Source organism: Takifugu rubripes, chromosome 3 (assembly GCF_901000725.2).
Source record: "Takifugu rubripes chromosome 3, fTakRub1.2, whole genome shotgun sequence".
Lineage (NCBI taxonomy): Eukaryota > Metazoa > Chordata > Actinopteri > Tetraodontiformes > Tetraodontidae > Takifugu > Takifugu rubripes.
The window spans coordinates 13,791,557-13,810,311 of NC_042287.1; the positions used below are offsets into that span (position 1 = coordinate 13,791,557).

The window sequence follows — 18,755 nt, forward strand, 5'->3', positions numbered from 1 at the left end:
TAACCCTAACCCTTAACCCTAACCCCTAACCCTAACCCTAACCCCTAACCCTAAAACCTAACCCTAACCCCTAACCCTAACCCCTAATATTAACCCTTACCCCTAACCCCTAACCCTTAACCCTAACCCCTAACCCTAACCCCTAACCCCCACTAACCCCCACTTTACTTGAAACATCTGAGGGGTCTTCATTGATAAACTGCCAACCTCAAAGCACCAGCACACCTACTGACTCTGCACTTACCTGTCCCTTCTCTCCCCCCCCCACTTTTTTCCTCCGTAAACCCCACCACGGAGCCCGGACACAATCGCCTCCCCCCTCTTCACACACCTCCCACTGCATCATCCTCCAACCCCTTCCCGACATCAGTAAACACCCCTTCCCCCGCTATCAGCCTTCCCCCACCCACCCTGGAACTTTCCCAGGACACTACATCTCCCAACAACACCATATATAGACCGAATTACCACATCGCAAGACCCAACCGTAAAGTCCAGGACTGGTCCTTTAAAGGGAGGAGGGCAATACTCATCCTGGGTGACTCCAACATCAACCGCATCCCAGGACACACCAATCCCAATATCCAATTGGACAGCTACCCCGGTGCTAATACCTACCACTTCCTAAAAATCTGTGAAAAGACCCTCCCAAACCCAAATACCAAAATCGTGATCTTCTCAATAGGAATTAACAATAGAGACCAGGACCCCAGAAAAACAACAATAAAACAACTCAGATTACTGTCCCGTACTGCCAAGTCGACCTTCCCGAATGCAGACATCTATTTCCCAATCTTAAACTACTCAACACAGCTCACCCAAGAACAACAAAATAACCTGGAATTCATTAATAACACTATGGCCACATACTGCCCCACACTCCCAGCAATCCCTCAGGACACCTTCACAACGGAAAGGGACAACATTCATTGGACCCCGGCTACGGCCGAAAGGATTTTTGAAAACTGGTGTCGCAATCTAAATTTATGACACCGCTCAAAACAAAACCAGTGAACAGAAGAGGCCTGGGCTGGGACTCCTCTTCCAATATCTTAAACTTATCCACCCTCTTCACCCCATCCATTCACCAACGAAAACTGCTAGAACGAGGCCTCTCTTTCATTCCTCACCCCACCAAGTTCGACCGGGAGGAGCTTCAAAGGGACCTATACAACTTTCACAGAAAAATCAAATTAATTGATTACTTCCACCTCCACCCCAAAAACAACCCCATTAAATTCACTTACCCGTCACACTGGGAGCCGGAATCAAATACAATACACCACCTCACCAAGAAACTCATCCATACAAACACACAAGCCCTCAAACACACTACACTAGTTACAGACATTAAGGATAACATATCAAACTTAGAACGCACAGCCCTGACACAACTTTCTCACAACCCCAACATCATCATAAAACCAGCCGATAAAGGAAGCAAGGTGGTCATCATGGACCGACAACAATACCTCACGGAAGCGAACCGACAACTAGCCAATAGAAACCATTACACACCCCTGCCAGATACAATCCAACCCCAAATACAACATAAACTCAGAACTATAATTCAGACACTCTACAATAAAAGATACATCACTGCTAAACAGAAACAATACCTCTTTGGACCAGACAATCCACGTCCACGATATCTCTACCTGCTCCCAAAAATTCATAAGCCACCGCAAACCTGGACCATCCCCTTTGAGGTTCCTCCCGGCCGACCAATTGTCTCAGACTGCAATAGCGCCACATATCATCTCTCCCAATACATCGATCATTTTCTAGGCCCCCTCTCCACCCTTCACCCCAGTTACATCAAAGACACCTACCATTTCATCAGCACCATTCAACCCATGGCTGTTCCGACACATTCCATCCTTTTCACATTAGACATAGACAGTTTATACACTAACATAGACACTACACTTGGATTACAGGCACTACATAGAATATTCAACCAACATCCAGACCCCACTAGACCGGACAAAGAATTATTACAGTTAATAGAACTCTGCCTCAAGAATAATGACTTCCTATTCAACCAACAATACTATTTACAAACACATGGAACAGCCATGGGCCAAAGATTTGCCCCCTCATATGCAAACCTCTACATGAGTGAGTGGGAGCGAGAAGCCCTCAGCAAATGCCCCCTCCGACCAATTCTTTACCTCCGATACCTGGACGATATTTTTGGCATCTGGACATACACCATCCCACAATTCATGGAATTCATTAACACCCTCAACAACCATCATCCATCCATCAAACTCAAACACACAATAGACACGGAAGAAATTAACTTTTTGGACACCACTGTTTTTTTTAACATCACCCAGGCAACACACAAAACATTACAGACAAAAGTTTATTTCAAACCAACAGACACCCACGCCCTTCTCCATAAATCTAGCTATCACCCAAAACACACTTTTAAAGCTATAGTTAAATCTCAGATAATCCGATTTCATCGCATCTGCTCAAACATAACTGATTTCCATAATGCCACCAGCACACTCTTTCAAAGCCTTCGCACAAGAGGTTACTCAAAACGCCTCCTTCGTAGCATCAAGTACGACACACTGGCCTCTCTCGCTCCCACTCATTCTGGACACCTTACTACAACACCTATATCCCTACCATTACACTCAGTCACTGACCTCATCACAATCCCTTCCCATAAACCTAACCTCACCTCTCTTCCTGACCCCAACCCCAATCCCAACCCTAACCCTAACCCCCACCCTCCTCGCAACCCTAACCCTAACCCCAACCCCCCTCCTAACCCTAACCCTAACCCCAACCTTCTCCCTAACCCTAACCCTAACCCTAACCCCAACCTTCACCTTCCTCCAAACCCTAACCCCAACCCTAACCCTAACCCCAACCCCAACACCCCTCTTTACCCTAACCCCAACCTTCTCCCTAACCCTAACCCTAACCCTAACCCCAACCTTCACCTTCCTCCAAACCCTAACCCCAAACCTAACCCTAACCCCAACCCCAACACCCCTCTTTACCCTAACCCCAACCTTCTCCCTAACCCTAACCCTAACCCCCCTCCTAACCCTAACCCCAACCCTCTCCCTAACCCTACCCCCAAACCCAACCCCAACACCACTCCTAATCCCAACCTTCACCTTCCTCCAAACCCTAACCCCAACCCTAACCCTAACCCCAACCCCAACACCCCTCTTTACCCTAACCCCAACCTTCTCCCTAACCCTAACCCTAACCCCAACCTTCACCTTCCTCCAAACCCTAACCCCAACCCTAACCCTAACCCTAACCCCAACCCCAACACCCCTCTTTACCCTAACCCCAACCTTCTCCCTAACCCTAACCCCAACCCCCACCTTCTTCCCAACCCTAACCCCAATACCCCTCCTAACCCTAACCCCAACCTTTTCCCTAACCCTACCCCCAAGCCCTACTCTAACCCCAAACCCAGCACTTTTCCAAACCCTAACCCTAACCCTAACCCTAACCCTAACCCTAACCCTACCCCCAGCCCTAACCCTAACCCCAACCCCCCTAACCCTAACCCTAACCCTAACCCTAACCCCAACCCTCACCCCAACCCCCCCTCCTACCCCTAACCCTAACCCTAACACACCCACAAACATAGAGGGCAATTCAGGGGGAGTCCCGGACCCACAGACCTCAGCCTTCCCACAAAAACCACAAATCATACCATTCATTTCTACTTTTTCACATAGAACCACAACCCTACAGTACACCATTAAACAAAACTTTTCAACCATACTACAACAACATCCGGCCTTCTATAACCACAAGATCATCCTAGCACACAGAAAAAACAGAAACCTCCATTCCATACTCACCACATCCAAATTCCCGGACCAATTCATCACACCCCGACCCAGACATAGCCAACACTACCGAAACAGAAAATTCATTCAAAACACATACACTGGTACAGGGTTCCCCACGCTAGGCCTCACTTCCATCCATTCCACCAACGTAGTCTACATCATCACATGCACCCTCTGCAATAAACATTATATAGGTGAAACACAAAATTCCATACATACCCGTCTAACACAGCACCTTTACAATATAGCAGGAAGTCGACTTGGCACTACCCTTGTCCGGCACTTCCAAGAGCATCCAGTCAGCTACCTTATTATCTCGGAGCTGGAAACCAATAACTGCTGGACAGTGGGACAGAGGAGGAGAGCGGAACGCATATGGATCAACAGATTAGGCACAAAGACACCACATGGCCTCAATGAACACCCATAGAAGTTATCTTTCCCAGTCAGCCAATTTAAACAACTTAATGTTCTTACAAGCCGAACCAGTCTCTTATCTACCTATGGATCGACTCATTTATCTTCTACCCTGCTTTTATTACATAACTTCGTTTTCTCTATTTTATTACTAATTTATTTTTATTTTTATCTATATTGCTTTCCCCCCCCCGGGGGGGCCCTCACCCTCTGCACTCCCCTACTTTCCCGATCAGTAGGCCAGTGCAAAAAAAAGTTTCATTCCAAACCCTGAACCCTAACCCTAACCCAACCCTAACCCTAACCCCTAACCCTAACCCTAACCCTAACCCCTAACCCTAACCCCTAACCCCTAACCCCTAACCCTAACCCCTAACCCCTAACCCCTAACCCTAACCCCTAACCCTAACCCTTACCCCTAACCCTAACCCCTAACCCTTACCCCTAACCCTAACCCTAACCCTTACCCCTAACCCTAACCCTAACCCTAACCCCTAACCCTAACCAGCCGCTCATCTGTGAGCAGAAGACTGAAGATGTTGAAAATAGCAAACAGAAGCAGGAAGGTCGACAAAGAGCCATTTCTGGAGTCAGGAAGAAGTTTTTTACACTGGCAGGTAACACTGAGTCTGTAGATGTTGAAATTAACAGTTGTACCTGTGAATGAAAGGCTGATAATTGGACTGAGACGTAACTATTATCACGTTCCTGAAGCACATACAAATGTGGTAAATACGGGGCTTCGCCTCCAATCACATGGTTTGAATTTACATTTCCAGCTTCCTGCCTGTTAATTTCTCCATGTTTAGATCTTCAGCTGGGGGGGGGGGGGGGCACGCTGTGAAGCCCATAAAAGCTTCTCAGGTCATTTCAGCACTCAAACAGCACGAGGTGGTGCTTCAAGAATCCGATTTCATATTATTACCACGCCCAAACAGAGTAACTCTTTCTGAATGCTTGTATAACTCTGTTGGACCAGCACCTCTCCAACCCCCGACACCGATGCCAGAACAAAATAAGACTAATGTTTATTTCAGAACTGCTCCGTTTAATTAAACAAATGTCAAATCGATACTTTTAATTTCAGACTTGCAAGTGAGCTCCGAGCACGCATAAATTACACATGACGGGAAATTAAAGTTTCAGAGCTCAGAGAATTAATGTTTCATCTTGGAAACGCGGGCGAGGAAAGCAATATGTTCCCCGTCCCCGCCGTCCCCGGGGCGGTCCGCCGAAGGGGACGAAGGGTTGGACAAATCACAACACGAAGGCTCTCCCGCATTATTCAGCTACCTCCGAGGCAGAGCACAAACCCGGGCAGCATCTGCTGCAAAGCTGCGCGCTGAGCGTCACCAGGGTCACCTTCTCACCCGGCCTCAGCGTCGGCAGGGACCTCTTCAAACCTGAAGGGTGTAGCAACCGTGTCCCCCCGGCCCTGTGAGGGTCCTCCACCGCGGTGGACCGTCCCCCCGTTAGGCTGAGGCTGATGGAAGCTGACGTGAAGGACCGTTGACAGAGACGGATCTGGACCAGGTGGAATCGGCAGGGTGGACGTTAGCAGCTGGATTCCAGAGGGTTCCTTCTTTCACGTCTGGTTCCTGAGACCCACGATGAGTTTTAATGGTTTAAAAAACTTTTAAAAACTGAAAACAGAGCAGAAGTGTGAAGCTCTGCAGCCGGACCGCATCACGCCGGGAGGCCATGACGTCCTCAGGCCGATTCTCCCCGCCGGCCGCACAGAATCGGAATAAATGAAGGATTTCTTTGTTCGTATCCCACAATTACGGACAAAAAGGAGCCAGCGGGCAGCGAATGCCTGATGAACCTCTGTGCACGTTTATGCGTGACGTGCATGTCTGTGCGGGGCCCTTGTCCTCCAGCTAAAGCCCACCTCTGCGAGGGACTCATCCAGGCTGTGTTTATCTGCCACGGTCACCACGCAGCCCATCACCTGCTAACGTGCTTCTGCTCATCTGGAGCTGGCAGCGAGCGCACCCCCGCCGCCTCGGAACAATCCTCTGTTCGGCGGGAGTGCTCTTTGTATAAAAGGCACGCTTCTGTGCAGCTGAACCAGCTCTTAGTTGTCGTCCATCTCTCCTCCGTCTGCCTTTTTTTCCCTGATTCTCATTGTCTCTTTCTGGCCAATTCTTGGCTCTCCAAAAAACACACACACACACACAGAAAAACCCTGGAATTGAAATGACATGATTGTGTTCCATTGAAATGCAGTCAAGCTTGTGATGACTTCTTGTTCTCTATTTTATTGCCATTTCCTCCCTCCCGCCAGTCGTTGTTGTTGCGGATGCAGGGTTCAAAGATGATTAAAAGGGAAGAAATTACAGATATCCCAAAACCACCACTTTAAAACACACAATGGTTTATATTTCCTGATAGATTCAAAATGGGAATTTCCCTGTTTTGATCTCTTCTTTACAAGCAATATTGGGAGCTTTAAGAGGATTATATCAATGGCGCTCCATTTTCCACGGGCGCGCTAAACGAATTAACGTTTAAGTCCACTCGGCTAAATATAGCTTTAAGTCGGTTAGCGAGGCGTTTTCGTCCTGACTGCATGTGATGAAATTAAGGATAAAATCAGAGGGAGAAGAGCGTCTTTCCCGTCCACGCGGCGGAAAGAATCGGCGTGGCGATTTGATTTGCAGATGTGGCTGCGGGATCACCGGCTCCAGCTGTCAAGGAGGGGAGGCCGAACACGCACCCGGTTTAGTCACGCGGCGGGGAGGCGGGGGTCAGGGGCCACGAGCGACCCGTTTCTGTGCTACCTTTTCCTTGTAGCTTCGGCTCGTTGAATCCAGGATGCGTAAGTGACCCTGAGAAAGCCGACAATGCGTGATGGAAATGACTCTGCTCCGTCTCCCTCAGCTCGTCCTCTGTCTCGCCGTGTTTGCCGCCACACCTCTCTGCGGGTCACATGATTTAATTAGATCCCGTACCGCTGCGCTCTCCTCTGCTTCTGCCAAAAACTTGTTATTCGCATTTCAATGGAAGCTGTAAATTAAACCCTGAATGAGCTGCCATGCTAGCATCAACACCTGTGCTTTCATGCATAATCAAGGCGTAATCAGCATGTATGTAGACAGTTGATGCATGACATCCTGGGTTTCGTTATCACAGATCCTGGCCTCCCAGGGGGGCCCAGAGGACCCGAACTGGCACAAACTCGCAGCGGTAGAGTGTTTTCGGCTCGAGCGCCTCAACAGGCCGCCTAAGTCCTCTCAACAGCGGCCCGCCGGGATCTGCGGAGAGCCTCGGAATTGGCAGAAGGTGCGGCTGATGTATCTCTGAGGAGCAGCTTAACGATGTCACCGTCCAGGCGTTTATTTGGACCGGCCAAATGGAAAAGCTCCCGGAACCTCGCGTCCGTCTCGTCATGTTTCAAAAGATAGCGCTGAAAAATTAATGAGGGGTTTTATTATTTTGCAGCTTGGGCCGATCCACCTCTACGGTTAATAAAAGTGTCAATATAAAAATGCTGGGTGGGATTTACGCCGTAGTTTTCCGGGAGTGTTTTCCAACTGTTGTGTCTCCGTTTCTTTATACTGTAATAAAAAAAGGCAGGTCAGATATGGAGATGTCTGCAACGCGGCCATTGTGTCAGAGTAATTATGATGCATATGAAATATGTGTCTGGGGAACACTGTGGCGCCCCCCATTACCTCCACTCCCCGCCATCTGTGCCATACCTCACCCTGGGAGATTCAGTGCCGCCTTTTTTTCCCCCCATTTGCTCTCTTTTATGATTTGTCTCATGTGCTCAACAAACTGTTGAGTCATTCTGTGTAATGAAGGCTGTTGGCATTTAAATTATTTATAGAAGGGTATCGTGTGGAGCCAGCCGCCGACGGCACGGCTAAGGTAGCGTTTCGGGGTTGTGAAAACAGGCTTCGCAAACGTGTGATGTCGAAACTCCTGTGAGTCACGCAGCCTTTTTAATGCAAACACTGGCGGTTCAGATGACCTGTGCCTATTAGACATGTTCAGAGCGCCCCTGCGTCCATCCCTTTAGGTGGAAACGGAGCCTTTCACGTTACAGTGGTTTAAATTTGTCAGGACGGATTTTGACGGCCATACATCAGCTGCTATTGGAGCTAGCATGTCTTGAAATCCAGTTTGTAGGGGTCTACAACCCCAGCAGGGCTCCAAACCTGCACGAGAAGCATTACATTACATTTCAAATTTGTATGGTTGCTTTTGTCTGGCCGGTCGTTAATTCTCTCCACTTCAAAACGCACCTTTGTTTTTCAGATTGATCCTCAAGTACCTCGAGTGTCGTGAAGCATTCATTAGCCTGAACGGCTGCTGAAACCAGGCTCACAGTTGGAAGCTTGTGTAGGCAAACAACGCTCTCCCCGCCTCGCTGCTGATGCGAAAAGGGCCTTTTGACTTCCTCCAGAGTGCAAACGCAGGTAGCACAGCTGCTAATTGAATAGCCATGGATATCAGAGTGCACTTTGAGCGCGTGCACCAAAACACGTCCGATTCTGTATGTATCAGCGCGGCATATTTTAATTAATGCCGCTCGGCTCGAGCCCTTGAAAGGCTGCTTGTGTATCCAAACATGCTGTGCATTTCTGATCAGGGTTTCAAAGACGGCGATTGAAGTTGTGATTGTGGGCTTTGCTGACGTCTGATAATTGGGCCGGGTATGTGTTGTTAGCATCTGATGACAGATCGCCGCTCCGCCACACCTGGTAAACTACCTTTGATGGCTCTCATTTGAATCTGTGTGAAGGACGTCCAACAAACAAGCTCGTTTTAAAGAGGATGTTTACTGATGAGCCCAGAGGAAGTGTTTTTTTTTTGTTTTTTTTGTTTTTTTTTAAAGTTCTCTGTTGCAATCTGCTCAAGATTGCTGCTGATTGGACAGGTTGGGAAATTTTAATTTTCAGGTTCATGGGGGCGGAGCTTGGCTAACCGGGTCGTCCTCCACGGGTCCAGTGAGTCTAATGTCCTCTGAAAGCTGAAGATGCACTTTTTTGTCATTAGAGAGCTCGAGAGTCAGCACTCTGGCTGCATGATGGGAGTTGTAATTAACCCCAAACCCAGGGAAAACCCCCCCAGACAGGCAAAGCCAGCCCTGCGATGCCCCGCTCTCATCAGGGGAAAACGTTCCAGTTTGATCTGAAAAAGGGGAGAAAAAGAGAGCTGAACCTTTTTAGGATAATTAGAAAAAATTGAAATAAGAAATAGTTAAATATTAAATATTAAATGCTAAATCCAGGTGTATATTTTGAATGCTAGGACTACATGTTGGGTCCAAATATAAATATTTAATCAACTTTACTTACTTTACTTACTTTATTGATCCCTTTGGGATGAAAAATCTAAATAGTAATGCTAAATCTAAACACAAATGTTAAATCCAGAGATAAATGCTAAAGCTAAATGTTCAATCTGTCAGGTGAAATTAAATATTTAGCCAATATGCACATTTACCCAGCTGGTAAGAGGAAGTACCCAGGAGTTGGTTCTGTGCTTACAGAATCAAAGACGGAATTAAACCCAACACACTGGATGACATTCAGCTACTTTGATGATTTGTGGGTGCCCAACTTATGACCAGCCACCCATGAGATGGTTAGCATGCCCACCAGTCCTGGGGGGTAAAACGCAGCTTTGCAGCTGCATCCAGCTCAACAGACCGAAGGAAGCAACTGACCAAAATCATTCCGGTTGTATTAGAGATGCTGGAAAACGACAGACTCCGCTGAAATACGTTGGTGCGGCGAAATTGTCCAAAGTCACCTTGCTGACTGTCATTTCCAGTGCTTTGGTTTCCGTACAATATCTCCTCTTCAGAAATGTGGGTCCTCGTTGCCAAGGTTTCCTCCAGCACCGGCCGCGTCCGCTCAGCCATACATCCAGAGATACTCAAACCTCATCACGGTGCTTGAATACCACCGGCGCCCAAATTTCCTGGCGTTCCGAGGCGACGCTGGCGGAGGAAATCTTGAGAGGGGTCGGATACACCCTTAAGTGCATTTCTCTGGAGACGGAGGCACGTTTGCTGCACGGTCGTCATCTTCTGGTTAAATGATGCGTGAAAATGAATATCCATCTTCTGTGATCAGGCGTGTTACGGCGCGTGCGGCGTAAACAAACCTGGCTGCTCAGGGAAGCGGAATACCGCCTCCTTCACCAGCGCACTTTGGAAATTTGCGTTTCCGTATCAATGCAAAGGCAGATGTCCTGTTTACGCCGCACCGACCCAAACGCGGCGACTCACCTTTGGCACGGGGAGGCTTCCCAGGCCACGCCGGAGCGCCTGAAACCAGCCGCGGCGGAAGAACAAAGGCGGAGGGATACGTTGCAGCTTAGAAGGCTGCGAGATGAAAATATCTGTGAAACATTTGTTCACATTAGTGCTTCGAGCCGAGACTGAAAAGCCCGCTGAGCGAGGGCAGGGAAGCATTATGCCAAGTAACAAGTTTATCTGGGAAGTAGTGAAGCGAGGGAGAGCCGGGGGGGGGGGGGGGGGGGGCAGGGGGTGCTATGTTTAAGTGCACAGCAAGAAATAGAAATCAGCCTACACAGAAATAGGGAGGTCTCTGGGTGGCCAGCTCAGCGGGGGGGGGGGGGGGGGGCACGGCTGCCCTCCCAACACCTGTGGAATTCATTAACTGGAACTGGTCAAACTGGGAGGGTGGCGGCTGGGGGAGGGGTGGGACGAAGAAGAGACGGAGACGGGGCCAACCGCTGCCCGTGATTACAGCACCATTATTTAAATGTCAACACCCGTCCGCGCGTGGTTCTTCTAAAGGGTAAATTCATGGGATTCCATATGTTACTGTCATGTCTTTAATTCAAGAGAGCGCCCGGCGCAGCACTTAATTACGTTTGAGTGAGTCCGTTGGAGTGTGTGAAAACACACTATCCAGTGTGGGGGAAGTTAAGACACATTTGCTTTGGGACGTATGGAAACATGGTGGACTCCCATGTCCACCATTGGAGACGTAAGCCGGACGGCGACTCTAACATTTGGAATTACTCTTTCTTTCTCTACGGGTCATCGATAGGTTAGTGTTTGAAACCGACCCATTCGCAGTTTAATCACACTTGTGGGGACAAAACTCTGTTTTACAACATGACGAGCATCGTTTCTCAGGGTGGGGACGTCTTTTATCAGAAAACATTCCGTTAAAACTCCGCTGTTACACACGCTTGTGTCTGGGAGGGAGTCTGGTCCCCTTCAGGGGTCGTTTCTGGCAGCGATGAGTTGACAAGGACCGAAAATCTGCAGCAGCGTTTCTGATAAACGTAGGTTTTAAAGAAAGTCAAGTTTTCAAACAGTTCTGGAGGCTCAGGTGCGTGTGTGTGTGTGTGTGTGTGTGTGTGTGTGTGTGTGTGTGTGTGTGTGTGTGTGTGTGTGTGAGAGAGAGAGAGAGACAGAGAGGGGCACTCTTGTCTCTGTTGATGCACACAGAACAAGGTTAATTACTTTTCTGACCTTCTCTACACGCTTATAGAAATATTTCAATCATAGTCTGAATAGATAGCACCACCGGAGATGCTGAGTCAATCGACAAACAGCGAGACATGAAACACTGCTGAGTCTTTTAGAGGCAAGTCGGTTTACCTTTTAACATCACGTATCAGGCGTCTCCATCAAAATGCCTCGGCTCATTTAAAGCTGCACCGGCCACAATATCACCCAACGCTGTGTAACGTGTGGTCAGCTGATCAGGGGGGAGGATGGAGTCTCCCCAGATGGAGAGCCTGGTCCTGCTCAGGGTTTCTCCCTGTTAAAAGGGTCTTTTTCCTTCCACTTTTTGGGGTGAAAAGTGACATTAGAAGGCAGAGTAATGTGGACCTATGGAATTTCAACTGTCGCCACTGTAATCTCGTCTTTTTAGACATTTCTGTGAAATTTTCTGACTTTTTTCCTGCCCGGAAGCCCTTTTTTCATGATTTCTGATGTCTGAAATCTTTCTGGAGGCGGTACCGAGATCTGGATTTCACGGCGTTAAGGCAGACTGACAGATAACCCCAAAACATAAAGCCTGGGGTGCTGACGCAGGCGTGTAAACACGCTTAACTGTTTTTTTTATGTCATCAGTCGGAGGCGTCTGCGGGGTTTCATCACAATAGTTGATAAATGCGACACTTTACACAGCAGTAGAATTCAAATTTTCTCCACTGGATGCAGCAATTGTGACCGAACGTCTCTTCAATATGGCTGGATCGGTGTGCGTGAGCATGACCGCGCGTCCACGCAGCCGCTAAGCTAATTATCTGAGCAGTGAGGGGGCCCATTGTCAACTATTTGATATGCATTCATCAGTCTTCCTGTCTGATCTGCCTTGGCAGCCACCCGCAGCCTCTCCAGGCTCGATCTGATCTCCCGCATAAACAAACCCGCAACAATTAAAAGAGATATGATGGCTGACAAAATAATTAACATGGGGCCAGTGTGTGTGTGTGTGGGGGGGGGGTACACGCTGAACCAAAGCAGAATAAACAATCCATCAATCAGGTGGTTGAGCAGAGAAAACAATAATTTGGGCTGAAAAATAAAATCTCAAAAAATCTGCGCGGTGGGCATCATCCGCCCCTCGTTCCCTTAATAGTCCCGATGAATCAGAAAGCACAGAACCGCAGCGGGTCTCAGCGGTTCTGTAATCTCTGCCGAGACCTGCTGATAGATTCGGAAAAACGGAGCCGCTGGTCGCGTCCTTCTCAGGACCAAAAAGTATCTGCTTCGACAGCTCCAGGCCTGGAATCACCATGGAAATCCTTACCTGGCAGTTCCTGAGTGATTAATTATCCCGTATTAGCCGAGTGGAAGGTCAGCCCAGCCCCTTTTCACTCCATTTTTAGCCCAGAATCTTCTCCCACATAGTTTATGTTTTGTTGCATTCAAAGACTCACATAAAATCGTGTTTATCTGTGTCACCCAGAGGTGGGAGCCAGTGGGGGGGGGCAGCTTTTAGCAGCTGCATGTGTAAATACCAGGCTGCTGCACCTGGATAAAAGCGCCGACGGTTATAGAGGAGATGTGATGCTGATGAGGGCTAAAACGGGGACGCTCGCCTCCAATCCAGACGATGCTGCGTTGAGTTCACGCTCGCTGTCACAAACGCGCGTTTATCCGCTTTTTTTTTTTTGCAACAGCTGTAATCCCGAATTTCACCGTGACAACTGATCAAATGGCAGCGGAGCGAAAGGTGGCACTTGTGCTGGAGAACCGACGCCGTTGCCGTAAAACTCCCCTCGGAATTCTAAAGAGGGTTTTAGCATCTTTCAAAACTGTATATTTACCCCTCACTGACTTTTTTTACAAAGTTTTTTCAGACAGAAACTTTTTACAGATGCAGCAGTTTGGGAAAAAACACATCTGTTTAACTCCGGAGCTTCAAATCGGAAAAAAAAAGATGACCTGAGTGGGATTCAAACCCCGAACCACCTTTTTATGAAGCAAGCAATTTTCAGTGCCAGTGAATTTTCAGTGCCTGGTGGGACTAAAAAAGTTATTTTTTACGCTAAACTTAAGAATTCTCACTCCAAAATGAGCCTCATGTGCGAATACTGTCAGGGAACCGGAGACGGATCATGTGACCATCACGCGGGTGAAGAAGGAGAAGATTTCCTGGAGAGATCAGAGATGGTTAAATATCCGACAGCTAAAACTAGCGTAGCGGTTTTTGTTTGACTCTAATCCACCTCGTACCGACGTCTGCCTTTTGGTTACAACCGACATCTCAAAGTCACAAAAAAAAGGGAATTGTTATTGATTATTCCAGAATGGCGGAATGAAATTACGCTGCAGGCATAGCTTTAAGATGCTGTCAGTGTTCCGTAAGTAATTCATTACGACTGCCAAGGAGACGATATTTTTTGCGAGCTTTGCTTTATCTTTTTATCTGCTACTTAGCAGGATTACACAAAACAACCGCTGGACGAGGTTCAAGAAAACTGGTTGGGAGGACTGGGAATGGCTCAGGAAGGCATTCAATGCCTGGCATGGCTTCAGATAAAGGGGGCGGGGCCAAACAAAGTTCCTTGTGCCAGCAAAAAAAGAAGGTAGAACACAAACTTGAAAAGTAAAGATTTCAAAGTAAAAGTGAAACTCAAAAAATTAAACGTGACTCAAAGTCAAATCAGGTTAAACGCTCAAGTAAAGAAGTGAGTTTTTAGGATTCTCAGCAGCTTCTCTGATCTCTTCGCGTAGCTTTGGGCGGTAGCTAAAGCCGCATCTCCAATTTTCTTCAGGCTTTTTCTCTAAATTCCCGCCAAAGCAGCAGCCAATAATTACAACGTCCTTGAGGGTCTCCAAAAGCTCCCTTTAACCGTCACATCATAATCTCAGACAGAATCAGGTGGGGGGTCATTAAACGCACCGCCAGTAAGGAGGAAGGTGCAAATTTTGGACAGAGGTTCAGAGGACTGATTTGCTTTTTTTCTCTGGACAAACTTCCTGCCGGGTCCTCGATAGTGTGACAGTGATTAGTCAATTAGTCTCCCCCCATGTTACCTCCAGGAGTGGAAGTATTGGAAGTACCTCCCTGTAGCGGCCAGCCTGCTCTTCATCTGCAGCTGACGTTTCACCCTGATTGGGCTCCACACACACACACACCCACACCCACACCCACACACACACACACACACACACACACACACACACACACACACACACACACACACAATCCTCCGAGCCAAGTCGGGCCTGATCACGCGGGATCCACACAATATGGAAGCGGACAAACAAGAAGAGGGAATCGAACCAAACAAAGAAACTCCATGATGCCTCAGCAGGTCAGCCTACTACTACTACTCTTTTCTTGATTGATTGATCACAATGGAGTCGCCAGATCTCCCCACACGCCCGACTTTTGTTGGTCGGACATTTCAAACCGGTTCAAAGTTTACAATTGTGTGTTTTCGGGGACAGATATAAGATAAATGAGGTTTGTCGTTCTTGGTCAGGAAGGCAGGAGAGCAGCATGATTATCTTTAGGTGTGCACCCTGCTTCAGTTCAACACCTCCCCCCCCCCCCCCCCCCTCCCCCCTCCCCTCCCAATTGCCCTCATGACTCTCACCTGTGTGTAATTGTCACCACCTCCTGACCTCAGATGTGTGACTCCTGATCTGTTGGATCTCAACACCTTTTCTGCCTCATCGTTTTGTTCATTTAGCTTCACTCACCTTCTCATTTTGAGGATTTCTACATTGATCTAGCGAGGTCATGAACATTCACTAAAAAAGCAACATATTTACCTCTTTTAACACCCAAATTGTGTCCAGATTTGTTCTCAACATGTCAACATGTCTGCACCTGTTTGTGTTCAAATTTTAGAGCAGTGTAAAAACACCTGTTTACTTTTACCCTCACACGTATTTTATGGTTTTAAGCAGCGTGCCCTGCTGATATTCCCTTTTTTAGGCTTATACAGGCCACTCGGCAGAGATAAGGCATCACTCAGGCTGCCTGTCTACTTTAAACTCTGACTTATTTGAGGGGAAAAAGAACTTTAGCGTTTCTATCTCTGTGCTAATGGGACCCCTGGAAAAAAAATAAATATCAGCGTCTGTTTTTAAACCTTAAAACGGAGTCAAGAGCTACCTTTGGGAAGCTAAAAACAAGGCCAGCACTCCCACACACAGTTAAAATGTCCTCACTTACCAGCCCACTCTGTTCTCTCATAACTCTTTATCTCCGTTTAATTACGGGGGACCTTTTGATAAACAGTTCGGCATTCATCTGAGACTGTGACCTTGATTTTTATGCAAAGCACGCGTTTGAGTTTCAATTTAAACGCCCTGTGCATATTTTTACACTCATTTCCAGAGAAGTGAACAAGCGTGAGCCTAACTGGTGGGGTTTATGCCACGTGTGTGTTGTGTGTGTGTGTGCGTGTGAGTGCATATAAACTGAGGTCTTTCTGTCAATGTCTGGGGCTTTTCACACTCTCGGGGTGTCAGATGGAGACGGAGAGCCAGATCTCACGCAGGGCCGGGAGGGATGCCCCCCGAGGTGCTGTGGTGGGATGGGGTTCAGCTGGGGCAAACGCCACTAAATGCCCTGGGATCCCTCAGATCTGACAGGTTGGCTCAGAGGAAGGGAGGTGGGGAATGTGTTGGGGGGGGGGGGGGATGGTTGGATGCAGGGAGCCCTGCAGCGTGTCACACCAATGTAGGTCACATATGACAAATCAGATGGATGTGATCATAAAAATGAGGGGGGAAAAAACTAATTTAGCAGGAAATTTCACGTGGTTATGCGTTGAAAAGTTGTTGATTATCTCTCCGGGGGTGCTGGAAAATACAGCATTAGCTTGATTATTATTAAAAACCAGGGAGTGATCAATCAAGCCGGTCCTGAATTTGCATACGAGAGCAGTCCTGGGAGATAGCGTTGGCGCCGAGACGTGAGAATGAGTTTGGACGGCACAAAATCTGCGCGCGCAGCAAAACGGAGGGGAATGGATTTGGCCAAAAGAAAATTAAAATCTGATAATAAAAAAAAAACGAAAGAGAAGACTTTCCATATTCCGCCACCTTTTCAAAGGCTGCAGGAAGAAATGCAGTCGGGACAGATTTAATTTCGGCAAATTTACACTCGGAAACATAAACAGTCGAAAACCAGACGAAACTTTTCAATTTCACACGTTTTAACTGTCCCGCATTGACTCGCTGGTGGAGAAATCTTATTTGTGGGAGCAGGCCGAGCCGTAAAACTGGAGCGTGCTGCGTAATTGAAACATGGCGGGATTAATTCAAATCATTACATCAGTCAATAGTTTGTAAACAAGATTCTGCCGTCGACTACATTTATCACAGAATGTCGCATCCATATTCCAGCAGCGCTTTCCAGGAATTATGAGGATCCTGCAGTTGGTTCACGTCCCTGTCGATATGCTGTGTAATTCCCTTTTTTTCCTTTTTTTTTGGCTTAAGCTGATGCAGCCGAGTGCAGCTTGGAACGAGCTTCTCGGGGGCCGGGCGTCGAGATACGGTCGTACAAAAACACATAAAGTTCTTCAATTTTGCTTTGAAGTCCAAGACATCAGAGCTTCGCTTTCATGTCCAGTGAGACCGGATTTTCACTGGAGGTCACAGAACAAAAGCACCTTCTCAAATGTCTCCGCCTGTAAGGTGAGAGGAACCCTGGAACAGGTTGTTGGTTCCACAGGACGGCATCCTGAGTCCTTAAACCGGTGCCAAACATCCACTTTCAATCAGAAGAATCTAATATACGAGAATAAATCAATGCAAATAAATTGACGAGATGAGAGGAGGCGGCAGCGCGATGCCGTGGTTTGCTCATTCACCTCATAGGACGGTGGTCCTGTGCTCAGGAGCAGGACCCCGAGTCTTCCTGCATGTTCCCCCGTACCTGTGTGGGTTCGGTCCTGTTTTCGCACAAAAACAGGCACATTCATTTGATGAGAGCCTCTAAATTGGCCTGTGTGTGTGTGTGTGTGTGTGTGTGTGTGTGTGTGTGTGTGTGTGTGTGTGTGTGTGTGTGTGTGTGTGTGTGTGTGTGTGTGTGTGTCCTCTGAGCTGATGGATGGATGGATTTCAGAGGGAAAGAGAAAGGATGAGAGGGAGAAAAACCCAAATCTCCACCTGCTCCTCCAACCTCCACCAGATTTCGCCGCCATTTGGCTGTTACACATCTAAGAGTGCGCCCGCGTGCACACACTCTCATTCACACCCATTCACAGGTGTCGTGCAGCATCCAGGTCCACATGTAAAAACAGACACTTATAAAGTCAGTCATTACCTCAACAATGTTTTTGCTTTGTTGCATATGGGGGAAAAAAACGACAGGTGTTTTAGTCATCAAAGAAGACGAGATCAAAGCGATTGTGGTTTGGCGCGTCGGGCACATGATGAGCACAGAGGGAGAAAGCAGACCTGGCAGAAATTTATGTCTATTTTTGGTATTAAAAATGAACAATCTAGCCAAATCCTGTTAGCCTGGTTTAGTTTGACCCAACCTTCACCCAGGAGAAGCTGACGCCAACCACCAGGGGGCAACCTCTTTCATTTTTTTTAAATATTTTTTTGACCCTCTGCTGGTCTCCTCTACAGCACCAGGAGTGTATTTCATGTGCACATTCTGGCACCAGCCAATTATACTGCACCCTTTGCTGCACGGAGGATTCATTTCCATTTCAATTACATTTGTAAATCACAGATCAGGCGTCCCGGGTTGTGAACGTCTCCCGTCCAAATCAGGCGTCACAGGAGGAAGCACAGATAATTCAGATGATGTCCCTCCTCCAAACGGTCCGGGGATCCGGGGCCGTCTTTCCCTCTGCTGTTCAGCGTTGGTGTTCTTCCCCTGATTCGCCTCGCGGTGATCTGGTGTCAGTGGGCTGATGCTTTGAAACGTCACCTCCTCCCCCCGCGGTGACGCAGAGCTCAGCGCTCAGCCGGCGGGGACGTGCGGTCACCGGCGCGGCGACCTTGCTGGCACCAGCTGGCACCTCTAGGGGACAGACATTAGAAGAAAGGCAGCGCCTTCTCTAACC

At 47.9% G+C, this 18,755-nt stretch overlaps 1 long non-coding RNA gene across 1 annotated transcript; it reads right to left on the minus strand.

Moving 5' to 3' along the window:
* Positions 1 to 17,317: 17,317 nt before the first annotated feature.
* On the minus strand, positions 17,318 to 17,961 carry LOC115249280 (uncharacterized). The gene is made up of 3 exons (XR_003887976.1): positions 17,845 to 17,961; positions 17,547 to 17,627; positions 17,318 to 17,463 (listed from the first exon to the last, which is right to left on the minus strand). It is a non-coding gene; the product is annotated as an uncharacterized lncRNA (long non-coding RNA).
* Between the last annotated feature and the right edge of the window lie 794 nt (positions 17,962 to 18,755).